The 12,417-nt window shown below is 38.5% G+C and overlaps 1 pseudogene; it reads right to left on the minus strand.

Moving 5' to 3' along the window:
• Positions 1–6,288: 6,288 nt before the first annotated feature.
• Positions 6,289–12,417, minus strand: part of LOC113251728 (AP-3 complex subunit beta-2-like) — a 30,840-nt pseudogene continuing 24,711 nt past the window's right edge.

The following is a 12,417-nucleotide window of genomic DNA, read 5'->3' on the forward strand; positions in this document are numbered from 1 at the left end:
CTCACACCATACACAAAAATAAACTCCAAATGGATGAAAGACCTCGATGTGAGACAGGAATCCATCAAAATTCTAGAGGAGAACATAGGCAGCAACCTCTACGACATCAGCCAAAGCAACCTTTTTCATGACACATCCCCAAAGGCAAGAGAAACAAAAGATAAAATGAATTTATGGGACTTCATCAAGATTAAAAGTTTCTGCACAGTCAAGGAAACAGTCAGAAAAACTAAGAGGCAGCCCACGGAATGGGAGAATATATTTGCAAATGACACTACAGATAAAGGACTGGTATCCAGGATCTACAAAGAACTTCTCAAACTCAATACACGAGAAACAAATAAACAAATCAAAAAATGGACAGAAGATATGAACAGACACTTTTCCAATGATGACATGCAAATGGCTCTCAGACACATGAAAAAATGTTCAAAATCATTAGCCATCAGGGAAATTCAAATCAAAACCACACTGAGATACCACCTTACGCCAGTTAGAATGGCAAAAATAGAGAAGGCAAGAAACAACAATTGTTGGAGAGGATGTGGAGAAAGGGGATCCCTCCTACATTGTTGGTGGGAATGCAAGTTGGTGCAGCCACTCTGGAAAACCGTGTGGAGGTCCCTTAAAAAGTTAAAAATTGAGCTACCCTATGATCCAGCCATTGCACTACTGGGTGTTTACCCCAAAGATACAGACGTAGTGAAGAGAAGGGCCATATGCACCCCAATGTTCATAGCAGCAATGTCCACAATAGCTAAATCGTGGAAGGAGCCGAGATGCCCTGCAACAGATGACTGGATTAAGAAGTTGTGGTCCATATATACAATGGAATATTACTCAGCAATCAGAAAGAATGAGTTCTCAACATTTGCTACAACATGGACGGCACTGGAGGAGATAATGCTTAGTGAAATAAGTCAAGCAGAGAAAGACAACTATCATATGATTTCTCTCATCTATGGAACATAAGAACTAGAATGATCAGTAGGGGAAGAAAGGGATAAAGAAAGGGGGGGTAATCAGAAGGGGGAATGAAACATGAGAGACTATGGACTATGAGAAACAAACTGAGGGCTACAGAGGGGAGGGGGGTGGGGGAATGGGATAGACCGGTGATGGGTAGTAAGGAGGGCACATATTGCATGGTGCACTGCGTGTTATACACAACTAATGAATCATCGAGCCTTACATCGAAAACCGGGGATGTACTGTATGGTGACTAACATAATATAATAAAAAATCATTATTAATAAAAAAAAAAAAGAAAAGAAATAGGAAGATCGGTAGGAGAAGGAAGGGAAGAATGAAGGGGGAGTAAACAGAAGGGGGAATGAAGCATGAGAGACTATGGACTCTGGGAAACAAGCTGAGGGCTTCAGAGGGGAGGGAGGTGGGGATTGGGATAGGCTGGTGATGGGTATTAAGGAGGGCACGTATTGCATGGTGCGCTGGGTGTTATACACAAATAATGAATCACGGAACATTGCATCAAAAACTAAGGATATACTGTATGGTAACTAACATAACATAATAAAAAATTATTATAAAAAAAAAGCCACCCCTCCGTTCTCCAGTCTCTCTCTCTTTTTTTTTTTAAGTTTTTATTTAAATTACAGGTAGTTAACATATGGTGTAATATTAGTTTCACGTGTACAATATAGTGATTCAACAGCTCCATACAACAGCCCGTGCTCATCATGGTAAGTGCACTCCTTAATCCCCATCAGCTTTCAACCCTACCCTCCACCCACCTCCCCGCTCTTAACTGTGTGTTCTCTATAGTTAAGAGTCTGTTTTTTGGTTCCCACCCCTCTTTCTTTTTTTTTCCCCTTAGCTCATTTGTTTTGTTTCTTAAATTTCACATAACGAGTGAAATCATATGGTATTTGTCTTTCTCTGACAGACTTATTTCGTTTAGCATAATACTCTCTAGCTCCAACCATGTCATTTCAGATGGAAAGATTTCATTCTTTTTTATGGCTGGATAATATTCCATTGTATAATTATGTTTATATTGTAAAGCCTATTTTCCCTGTCCTGACCATTATTCTGAAACAAGGATATGTTATAATTTCTAGGGTTTAATATGCAACAAAATGTTTAAAACTGTATTGATGGCATAAAAATTATCATCAAACATTTACTGAGCACCATTATGTTTAAGAGACATAGTTTTTTCATTATTTTTTTAGGGACATTTATGGATTTCTATAATATGTTTACTATATTCAGATTCCACTTAATTTAGTTCCCAGAGAATGTCAAGCTGTACATTTGCTTGCACTGATTATATAGCTGTACCTTTATCTATCTATCCATCCATCCATCTATCTCCCTGCCTTCAGGAAACTTACCTTCTAGAAGCAAAGTGCAGTATTTCATTTTTCCCTTCCATTATAGATGACTCTTTCTATGAAAGCTATAAGAAAGAAATGCACAGAGTATATTGACTAGTAAAGGCTATCTCGAATAGGAAGGCTACACAATACACTGCCAATTCTTTTAGGATTTGAATGCAGAGTAGGATTGCAAAAGGAAAATACGTATTTTGAAAAGCTGAGTATATGCATTTTTTTTAAAAGATAACCCTGCATCAATCACCATACCGAGTACCCTGGAACAGGGGTTCTCAACTTTGGCTGCCCACTGAAAGCACCTGGGGAGCTTTCAAAATAGACATGCCAGATTCCCTGCCCTTGAGATTATGATGTGGTTTATCTCAGGAGAAGCCTGGTCGTAGGAATTTTAAAAGCTCTCCAGGCAGTTCTCATGAGCAGCCAAGGTTGAGAACCATTGCCTTAGATGATAGTCGAGAGATGGCAGGTGAGGAAAAAATGGTTGTTGTACAGGCTGTTATAAAAATCTCCTATGCATAAAATAATGTTACTTGTGAGACTTGATACTAATTTGATACAATCCATTTTTATGTGGCTGAAGGAGAAATAAAATAAATTTACTGCCTTATGCAAGAGACGCATAAGATACAAATAAAGATACAAAAAGATATGTATAAAGATACATATGTAATCTTAATTTATCTTCACAGCAACCTATATATACCAACATGTCTGTCTATTCCCAACGTAAGAATTATACATATGTATATGAATGCGTGTATAGATACAAGTATAGGATTCTTAAATGGTAACCTTACACCAATAAACATTTCTCCAAGGCAAATATTATCATTTTCTTTTTAAGTGGAAAGAGTAGTGGTTATGTCATATTTACAATGTGCTGACTTACCCTGAGTTAACATGAAGGACAGAGCTTCAAGTATCCTACAAGATTACTGCCTATTGTAATAACATTCCTATCTCCAAATCATAGTGTTCACATGGGTAGAATGCTGGTTAGAAGTCTTTCACAAACAGCACTTAATCCAGGAGTAACAATGGTATAGCAGCAAGGGACAGAACATAATTCAAAGAGTTGGAAAACTAAGGCCCCTGAGGTAATTCCCATATATTTTTTTATTATGTTCAGTTAGCCAACATATAGTACAACATTAGTTTTTGATGTAGTGTTCAATGATTCATTAGTTGCACATAACACCCCGTGCTCATCACCTCACGTACCCTCCTTAATACCCATCCCCCCGCCCCTCTCCCTTCTGAAGCCCTCAGTTTGTTTCCCAGACTCCAGAGTCTCTCATGGTTTGTCTCCTTTAAATTATCTCTGAATAAACTATGGTGGACATTGTAAGACCCTTGTGTTCTGGCCCCTGCTCCCTCTTCAGCTTCATTTCCTGCCACTCTGCTCCTTACTCGCTGCTCCCAGAGCACACTGGGCTTCTTCACACTTTTTGAAGACAGCACACTCTTTGTCACCCCAGGCATTTCACACTGTTCTCTTTGGGATGTTACCAGCTTGGAGAAGTTGCACCTGACTGCCTTAATCTAAACAGGACGCTCTTGTTTCTTTTCATGCTCTGATTTTTTTTTTTCTGTGAATTTGTTCCAGGTTGTAATTATAGTTTTTTATTTCCCAAATATAAGCCTCATGAGGGTAGGAAGCTAGTATGTTTTGTTTACTACATTCTGTCAGGCACCTACAACCGATGGATTCTTAGTAGTCACCCACACTTGTTAAATGAGTGAAATAAGTGAGTGAAGAAACACAGCTCTAACATATGTGTAATACAGAAAACCAATCTGGCAATTGAAATAGAACTTCCATGAGTAGAGCTCTGGCCAACTGTTTATAGATTATTAGGAATTTGTAGAGCAAGGCAAGTTCAGTTTCTCTTTCAGCTGTGACCAAAAGATTCAATTAGAAAATAAATTATTTAAAGAACAGAAGGTAATTAAAAGATCCCTGGCCAAAAATAGTTAATATTGAATGATTTTATCAAACAGAGAAAATTGCAGGTTCTGTTATTAGAAGAAAATAGAATTCTTGTAAATTATTCAAAAGGAACAGGACAGCAACATGTGAAATTGGATATGAAATTGGGAAATGACTAGTTTTTTGTAATGGTGATACTGTTTGTTTTAAAATAAATATCAAAATTGAAGGGTAGATTAATCTGATTCCTGGCCACAGCGGCATTCCTGGGTCTTAAATAAAAATGTGATGGGATTGATTTATAACCTCCACGGTAACACTGTCATAAATGGTTCTTTCTATAGCCCTGTCTCATGCCTCTGCATTTGTGATATGAATAATTTGAACTGTAAAAGTGTGATAACAGAAGACAGTTGTGAAGCAATGATACATCTGTTATAAAATAAGGATGTCACACATCATGAGGGCAGATCAAGAGGCGTGATCTTCATGATGTGTGAAAAGACATTAAGTGTGGAAATGATGTTAATTACTTTCTAAATGTCATTTATTCAGTTTGTTCATGCTATGTTAGCAAAAGAAATATCTATTATCTCCTAATGGTTACTGGGACAAATAAATACCATATTGCTGCAGTAATTAAATCCCTTTAATAGGAAAGTGTTTGCTTCTGTTAAATTTATTTTTACATATTCAAGTTTTAAATGGGTTAAAGGTACAGTGATCTGGGTAATAGAGGCAATGTTAATCTGTGCTTTCTAGAGTGTGTCTCAGTTTAGTTATGTAAACAGTATAAATGATAGATGTATAAAGAAAGGAAGCCAGAATGAATAGGTATTGAAAGCCAATGCGGAAGTTGCATTCATAGAATACCACTTTAGCGTGCCCTTGTTTTTCATGGATTACCGTTCGTAATTCTGACCTGTGAAAGCAAATATTTCATGATATGCTACTGCATGGATTTTCTGATGTATCTATTTAAACCATGGGATTTATTTAAATCATGTATGTCTTTATTAACATCATGTACATATTTAAAGCTTTTGTGAGATTTATTGTGCAGTGTTTGCAATGCCAGGGAAAGACTCTCATCTCCCTGCAACTTGGCAGTCTCTACTTTTACCAATCACCAGGTACGTAAGAAAGTACATGAAGAATTGGAAGGAGTAACACATTTCTTAAGAATGCTGTGTCTCCTGGATCACTTTGTTATTTTGTAATGTGAGTTTTACAATGACAAATCAGACCTGTTAGGAATTAAAATTAGGTTCACCCCATGGAAGGAAATATTTACCAAGCACTTATTATATCCAAAGAACTTGGTTGGATTACGGGGAGAGGAAGAATGTTAGGAGAATAAGGATAAAAGTGTTAATTTGATGTATAAGTACATATCTATACATGACCAAGTAAATGTATTACTGTAAGTATGACATACTTAGAAGACATAGAAAGAATGTTGGCTTTTATGAAATGCTTGGCATTGTTTCGTAAAGTATGTTTTATGGAATACTAATCCTAGGAAATGCCTTGACTCATGTTAAATAATTAATACATGTTTTTTATTAAATCACGGACTGAATGTTCAATTATCAATGTATATCAAATCCCCTTTTTAGTGATTCAAGATGCACATTATTTTAGGACTCTCAACAACCTCTCACACACTAACTAAACTTATTCATTCAATGATGTTTATTACATTTCCTCAACTTTTTAGGTATTATGAATATTTCCAGTTATTTTAGGTCAAATAATAAGCAGTGAGTATATATCTCATACACAACTTATTTGGAGAAATGCTGCTATGTTTATTTAACTTATATTACAGGTGTTACCACTTTTGCAGTAAAATACCTGATACACATATTATCAGTGAGCAGGAATGAGACAGAAGGGAGCATAAAAACTGTGTCCGTCAGCCTCTGTTCCCTGTGAGTAGCTCTGTGAGTCCTTTGAAGTGTGCCAAACCAGAGCTGGCATCTCAGAGCACAGCCCCTAGACGAGCCAACCGTTCTCTTCCTCAGAATGACTGGGGGTGTGCGACTGCGGAGTCTGCTTATCGGTTCCGTACTCCAGGAGTGGTACTCTGCCAAGAACTGTCTCTCTGATTGTTACAGTCCCGTAGGACCCAGGAGTCAGGCTCCCCTGGCCTCCACAGTCAGGCATCCAGGTGTGAAACTTGGGCTGTAGGTCATCAGATGTGTGCATAGAAGCTTCCCTCTGCGAGATACTGGTGATTGGGAGAGAGGCAGAGGGATAGTGCAAAGATGGTATGCACTAAAAAAAGAAATAAAAAGTTTAAAAAGAAGATTGAAAAGGGAAAAGAAAAAGAGGAAAAAGATGATGCCCTCTGGCTTCAGCAAGGCTGAGAAAAAGTGTGAAGATAGCATCTGTGGCTGGAACGTAAAGATAGAACCCACTGTGATGGGGGTGGGGTGAGGATGGGGATAAAAGATGGCACCTGCTGCCCTAGCAAGACTCAGGAACAGTGTGTACCAGCCTCGGTCCCTGGAGAATATCCCATCAGGCCCCTGCCTCTCGGTCTGATGCTTTAAAAGTAGCTTTGAGCCTCTTTCACATAAAATCTGGGTAGCTTTCAAAGACTACTTCTGCTCTGGGCCCTGGAGCAGGTGAGTCTGCAAAAGCCCTTTGAGAGTCATTTCTCCATTTGCTACAGCTCTGCAGGTCTTCTGGATGCAGGCCCTGTTAGTTTTCAAAACTAGATATTTTGGGGCTCATCTCTTAGGAGAAAGTATAAAAGTTGGGGTGTCTGATGTTGGAGTATGAACCCTTTGCTCCTGGGGGAGAAGGTCCAGGTTTTGAGTTCTCTCCCAATTGTGGGTCACCTTGCTGGGTAGGGAGTGTTTGGGGAGAGTGTGTGTCCACCTTTCCTACCTGTTTCAATGTGTTCTTTTCTTTTCTTTTCTTTTCTTTTCTTTTCTTTTCTTTTCTTTTTTTCTTTTCTTTTCTTCTCATTTCTTCTCATTTCCCAGATCTGAATGAGTTGTTCCACTGTTTTTTTAGGATTTTCTTAGAGGAAAGTGTTCCCCAGGTAGCTGTAGATTCAGTGTGTCTGTGGGAGGAGGTGAGTGTAGGATCTTCCTACATCACCGTCTTAAACTGGCTCTTGGGTATTCTTATACATACTAGTTTAGGTTCCTGAGAAATGGACAACAGGACAGGATTAGACATGCAACAGATTGATTGGGGGTGGGAGTTGGAGAAGGTGGGTAGAATCTTCAGAAAAAGGCAGATCTGACTCCTGTAAAGGAGAGACAGGAGAGGAATTGTGTCAGGAAGAATCTCAGACTGCCTCACAGTTTTAAAAAAAGTTTTAGCCAAGCCACTGGGGAGTCCTCAAACGAAAATCAGTCATTGAAGGAGTTCATCTCGTCACATAATTCCTTAGTAACCCCACTATGCTCTATCACTGGCTTAGAACAGCCCACAGGTAGCTTGGTCTTGCTGCAGATATGATGGAGAATAGAGAGGGATACCAGCTGGAGTATTCACATCTCCACCAGGACATATGAGCAGCACGTTTTCATGACGGTCACATTGATCTTTGTTTCCTCTAGATTTCTTCTATATGTCCAGAGCCCTAATGTTATTTTTTTAAATTGCTTAATGAAAGATATAGGCATTTGTAAGGCCCTTTATAAATGTTTCCAAATGGTGCAACATCTAGGGGCAAAGTTGGATGTGTTCATAAATATGTCGATTAAATGCACCTTCTTACACACGTGTCATCATTGGATGGTACCATTATTAATTTTAAATCTGTATGAGTTTCACATTCACAAAGCAATACTTGGATTTGATTGCAAAGCTGTGTTTTTGGACTGCTTTTGGCATTGCTTGGGGCATCGTGGAAACAGAAACTCAGCCCTTGTGTTGGTAGCATGTGGACCCAGGGTTTCCAGTCTTTTATGATATGGTACTTGCCTTTCCCTGTTGCCCAGCTAGGCTTAACGCCAGCCCTGTTCTTTAGTTGCACTGGCTCTGCTCCTCCCGTTCACTTGTTCATGCATTTGATACTGTGCTGAGATGGTGGTAGGTGAGCATATGGAGGATCTTGCCTTTGGAGGATTGCACACAACAGCAACAGCAGGCCTGCTGGTGGGGAAGCAGCATCTTGTTTGTTAAAGTCAACCCTCTTCCCACCAAATCAGCCCCAGGCAGAGGGTCTACACAGCTGAGAATGTCAGAAAACATGGGGTGTCTCAGACCTTCACCAAGATTGGCATTTCAGGCAGAAAGGCAGCCTTTGCCTAGGGGATATCACTGCAGAGTTTGATAGTTCTTGGTAATTAATCAACTGCTTGAATGAAGGCATCAGGCTGTATGAGGAAGAGTGAATAAGGACAGAACTTCATATGGGTATAGAGGAAAATAGAACTCTTTGCAGCAAAAACGATACTAGGCTGCAATATCCACTCCAGAGGAATGGGTCCCTGTATACACAGAGAAAATCCAAGCACTTTCCACGGCTTTGTCACTAGCTTTTGTTGTAAGTTTGGAAGTTGCGTCTTCATTTCCTTTACTGTAAAACAAAGCAGCTGAAAATGGGATCCCTAAGAATCCTTACAGATTTAATATTCTGGGGACCCAATCACATCTCCCATCTCCTTCTCCCTGATGCCTCTTTCTCTCTGAACCACCCAAACTTAGGATCTCTTGCATTATTTCTCTTATATTGCTTCACCTAGCAGAGCTTTGATAGGTATAGTAGTTGGCTTCAGCTGCCGTCATGAAATACCAGAGATTGGGTGGTTCAAGTAACAGATTTTTCTTTCTCACAGTACCGGAGGCTGAGAAGTCCAAAATCACGGGGCCGGCAGAGTTGGTATCAGTCTGAAGCTACTTCCCTTAGCTTGCAGACAGCCGCCTACCCCTGGCTCATTGTGGAGAGAGACGGAGTTCTGATCTCTCTTCTTACAAAGACATTGATCCTACCAGATTAGGGCCCCACTCTTATGATCTCATTTAATCTTAGTTACATCTTAAAAATCCTATCGCCAAATGTAGTCACCTTGGGACTAGGGCCTCATCAGCACATGGACTTGGGAAGTGGGGCATCATCAAATCCATGGCAATAAGGTTGTGATCACGAAGGAGCTATCTGAAGGGTCAGTCAATTATGGGAATTGTGTCTTACTCACACCCCAAACACCATGCTTTTTCATACTCTTATCTTCAGGATGTTCCATTTCTCTAAAATGCTTTTTCCGAAGCTTTTCTTTTCCGTAAGTTGTAAAATCCTACTTACCCTTTTTTTTTTTTAAGATTTTATTTATTTATTTAAGAGACAAGAGAGAGCAAGCACAAGTGGGCAATGGGCAGAGGGAGAGGGAGTAGTGGACTCCCTGCTAAGCAGGGAGCCTGATGGGGGGACCCAACCCAGGACCCTGACATAATGACTTGCGCCAAAGGCAGACGCTTAACCACTGCACCACCCAGGCGCCTCTCCTACCTACCTTTTAAAAGACAAACAAAACTCATCTCTGGGATTCTCTCTTAAATCCATCTCCTTTTAGGGTCTCCACATTTTCCCTGTATTTTCCTACATTAGTTTGTATATATGTATTCCCTTCTCTGGAGATAATGCCATCCCCTTCCTTTCTCTTCTCTTAAATTATTTATTTAAATGTAAATACTATGACAGTTGAGATAATGCTTCACTCATCTTCCTTCTGGAATAGAGGAAGTTGTGATTTTTGTTGTTTTGGGATGAGTAAGCCTGCCTCTTATGACAAGAGACAGTGTCACCACCTAATGTAAGTGAATTAAGCTGGATACTTTTTTGTGTATGTAAATCATCACCCCTAAAATAATTCACTATAACTAATGTTGACATTTCTGTACCTGGGTTTTCAGTTGTAGCTGATAACAGTAATCTGGACAAAACAGGATAGTAGAGATTTTAGATTGTCTTGCTAGGATTTATGGCCTATCAAACAATTTGGGTTTAGTGTTATTTGTTTGTTTGTTTGTTTGTTTGTTTGTTTTTTGAGAGAGATAATTTTATTACTTTTCTCTAATGACTATGGATCTATTCAGATTTTAAAGATATTTTTGGGTCAGTATGCATAAGAGAAAATGAATAAAACATTTCTAGAAAAAATACACATTTTTAAAATGATTAGCAAAAGGTTATATTTAGAAATCTATGAGTAACAAAGATCCTCCATATATTTAATGTCTTTTTTTTTTTTTTTAATGTTCAATTCTGCTCTTGCTCTCTTTCATCCTTGATAAATTTAGCAGAGGCTTTCCAATCTTTTAGTCTTTTTAAGGAATCAATTTTAGGTTTAGTTGATTATCTCCAGTGCTTTTTGTTTTTTGTTTTTTGTTTGTTTTTTTTTTTTAATTTAAGTCAGTTACATATTTATTCTTTCCTTCCTTTCTACATTTTGTGGATTCACTCAGTGGTTATTTAATTTTTAATAGATTTTTTAATAGAATGTTTACTAGAACGTATGAGTCTGTGTCACGAGTCTGATCTTGGTTACCCCCACCTCCATCCCCACCATACCCCATGTAGGACAGGTTAGAATCTCCAGTGGTGGGTGGTCATTAACTAGGAGGAAATGGGGATTTGTCAAGGTAGTGTTGTTACAGGACTCCATGAAGCCAGTAGAGAAGGAGAGCAAATTATTCACATTTGCCATTCATTTCACCATCTCAGATTTCCTTGGTGTTTATATTGGATTTTATAGGGGGAGTAATTTGCACAATACCAAGTTTACAAATGGAAAAATTGAGGTTGAGAAGGCTTAATTGGTATTTATAAGTACTGTCAAAAGTAAATAAAAAATGGAAGTAAAACCGATGAATCACTTGAGTAGTAATTCGAAGAATTTTACTGTGCATGCACACAAAAGAAGGTTTGCAAACTGGGAGCACAAACCAAAACATGGAATGAGGTGCAGAGGGATTTTGTTATAAAGCAATTTACATAGTACTCAGGCAGTGTTTATTCTTTCCAGTGATTAGTTACAATGTTAGAATTTTCTTAAAGGAAAGGGAATTGGTGAATGGTTACTTCATATCAATTTTGGGGAACTATTTAAGTTTTGTTTATGATTTTCAGAGGCATAAGCAAGAAGTGACCCAGGTCAAGTTAGCCTCATTTGTCTTGCAAAATAAGCTAAATTAAGCTTTGCGTGATGACTAAACTATTTTTGTCTGCTCAGGGTATTTTCAAGTCTGATCTCCGTTTCTGTTTGATTTTAACAGTTCACACAATTAGGAAGTGATGATATTATGGTTCAAACAATGTAAAAAAAGCATGCACTGAATATGAAAAAAAAAAAAAGGAAGCTAGGTATAACACAGTGTTTCAGGGTAAGCTGGGAGAAGAATAAGAGACAGATAATAAATCCAGACGTGGAGTAATTAGGAACAGAGTCCTAAATAGGACTAAACAGGTGAGCTAGAGGGTCTAGGATAATTGCCTTACACAAGGTTATAATGTCCAAAGCCCCATGAGGTAAGTACATGGGTCATTTGAGGTTAGAACCTTGGAGTATTGCCTAGTTACTGTGACAATGATTTACTAAATTGTTTGTATTTACCAAAATTGACAGGTCACTGAATTGTCTTTGTAAGCTGACTTTGACTTCAATTTTGAAATGCCCAGAAAGTAATAACAGGAAAACAAACACAGACAAATATATGTTTGCTAGATTTTACTACTCAGATATGTTTGCCTAAGTGTGAGGTTAGAGATGGCTTCTTTGCTTTGAGATCCTAAAATAGGCTGTCTAGAATGACATCATCCCACCAGGAACATCTTCTTCAGAACTTTTGTGGTTCTAAACATATGTAGCATGTAAAGAACAGAGAACAAATAGATTTCTAGATTCCACACATTGTATGAATACACACAGACTCACACACACACACATCTGTTTCTTGGCCTGGTTCAGGAATTTATTTCCCATATGCTCCATTCTCTGACTTTCTAATGGTTCATTTTATGATATGATATTCTTTCACACATGAGTGAATTGAAAAACATAAGTAGCAATCTGCCTGCTGTGAATTGACTTCTAACTCCCTTCTCCTTTCTTAATGTCCGTGCATTTGAGCCTCCATAACCAAGTGCCAAGAAAGAGGTTT

This window comes from Ursus arctos, unplaced genomic scaffold (assembly GCF_023065955.2).
Source record: "Ursus arctos isolate Adak ecotype North America unplaced genomic scaffold, UrsArc2.0 scaffold_19, whole genome shotgun sequence".
Lineage (NCBI taxonomy): Eukaryota > Metazoa > Chordata > Mammalia > Carnivora > Ursidae > Ursus > Ursus arctos.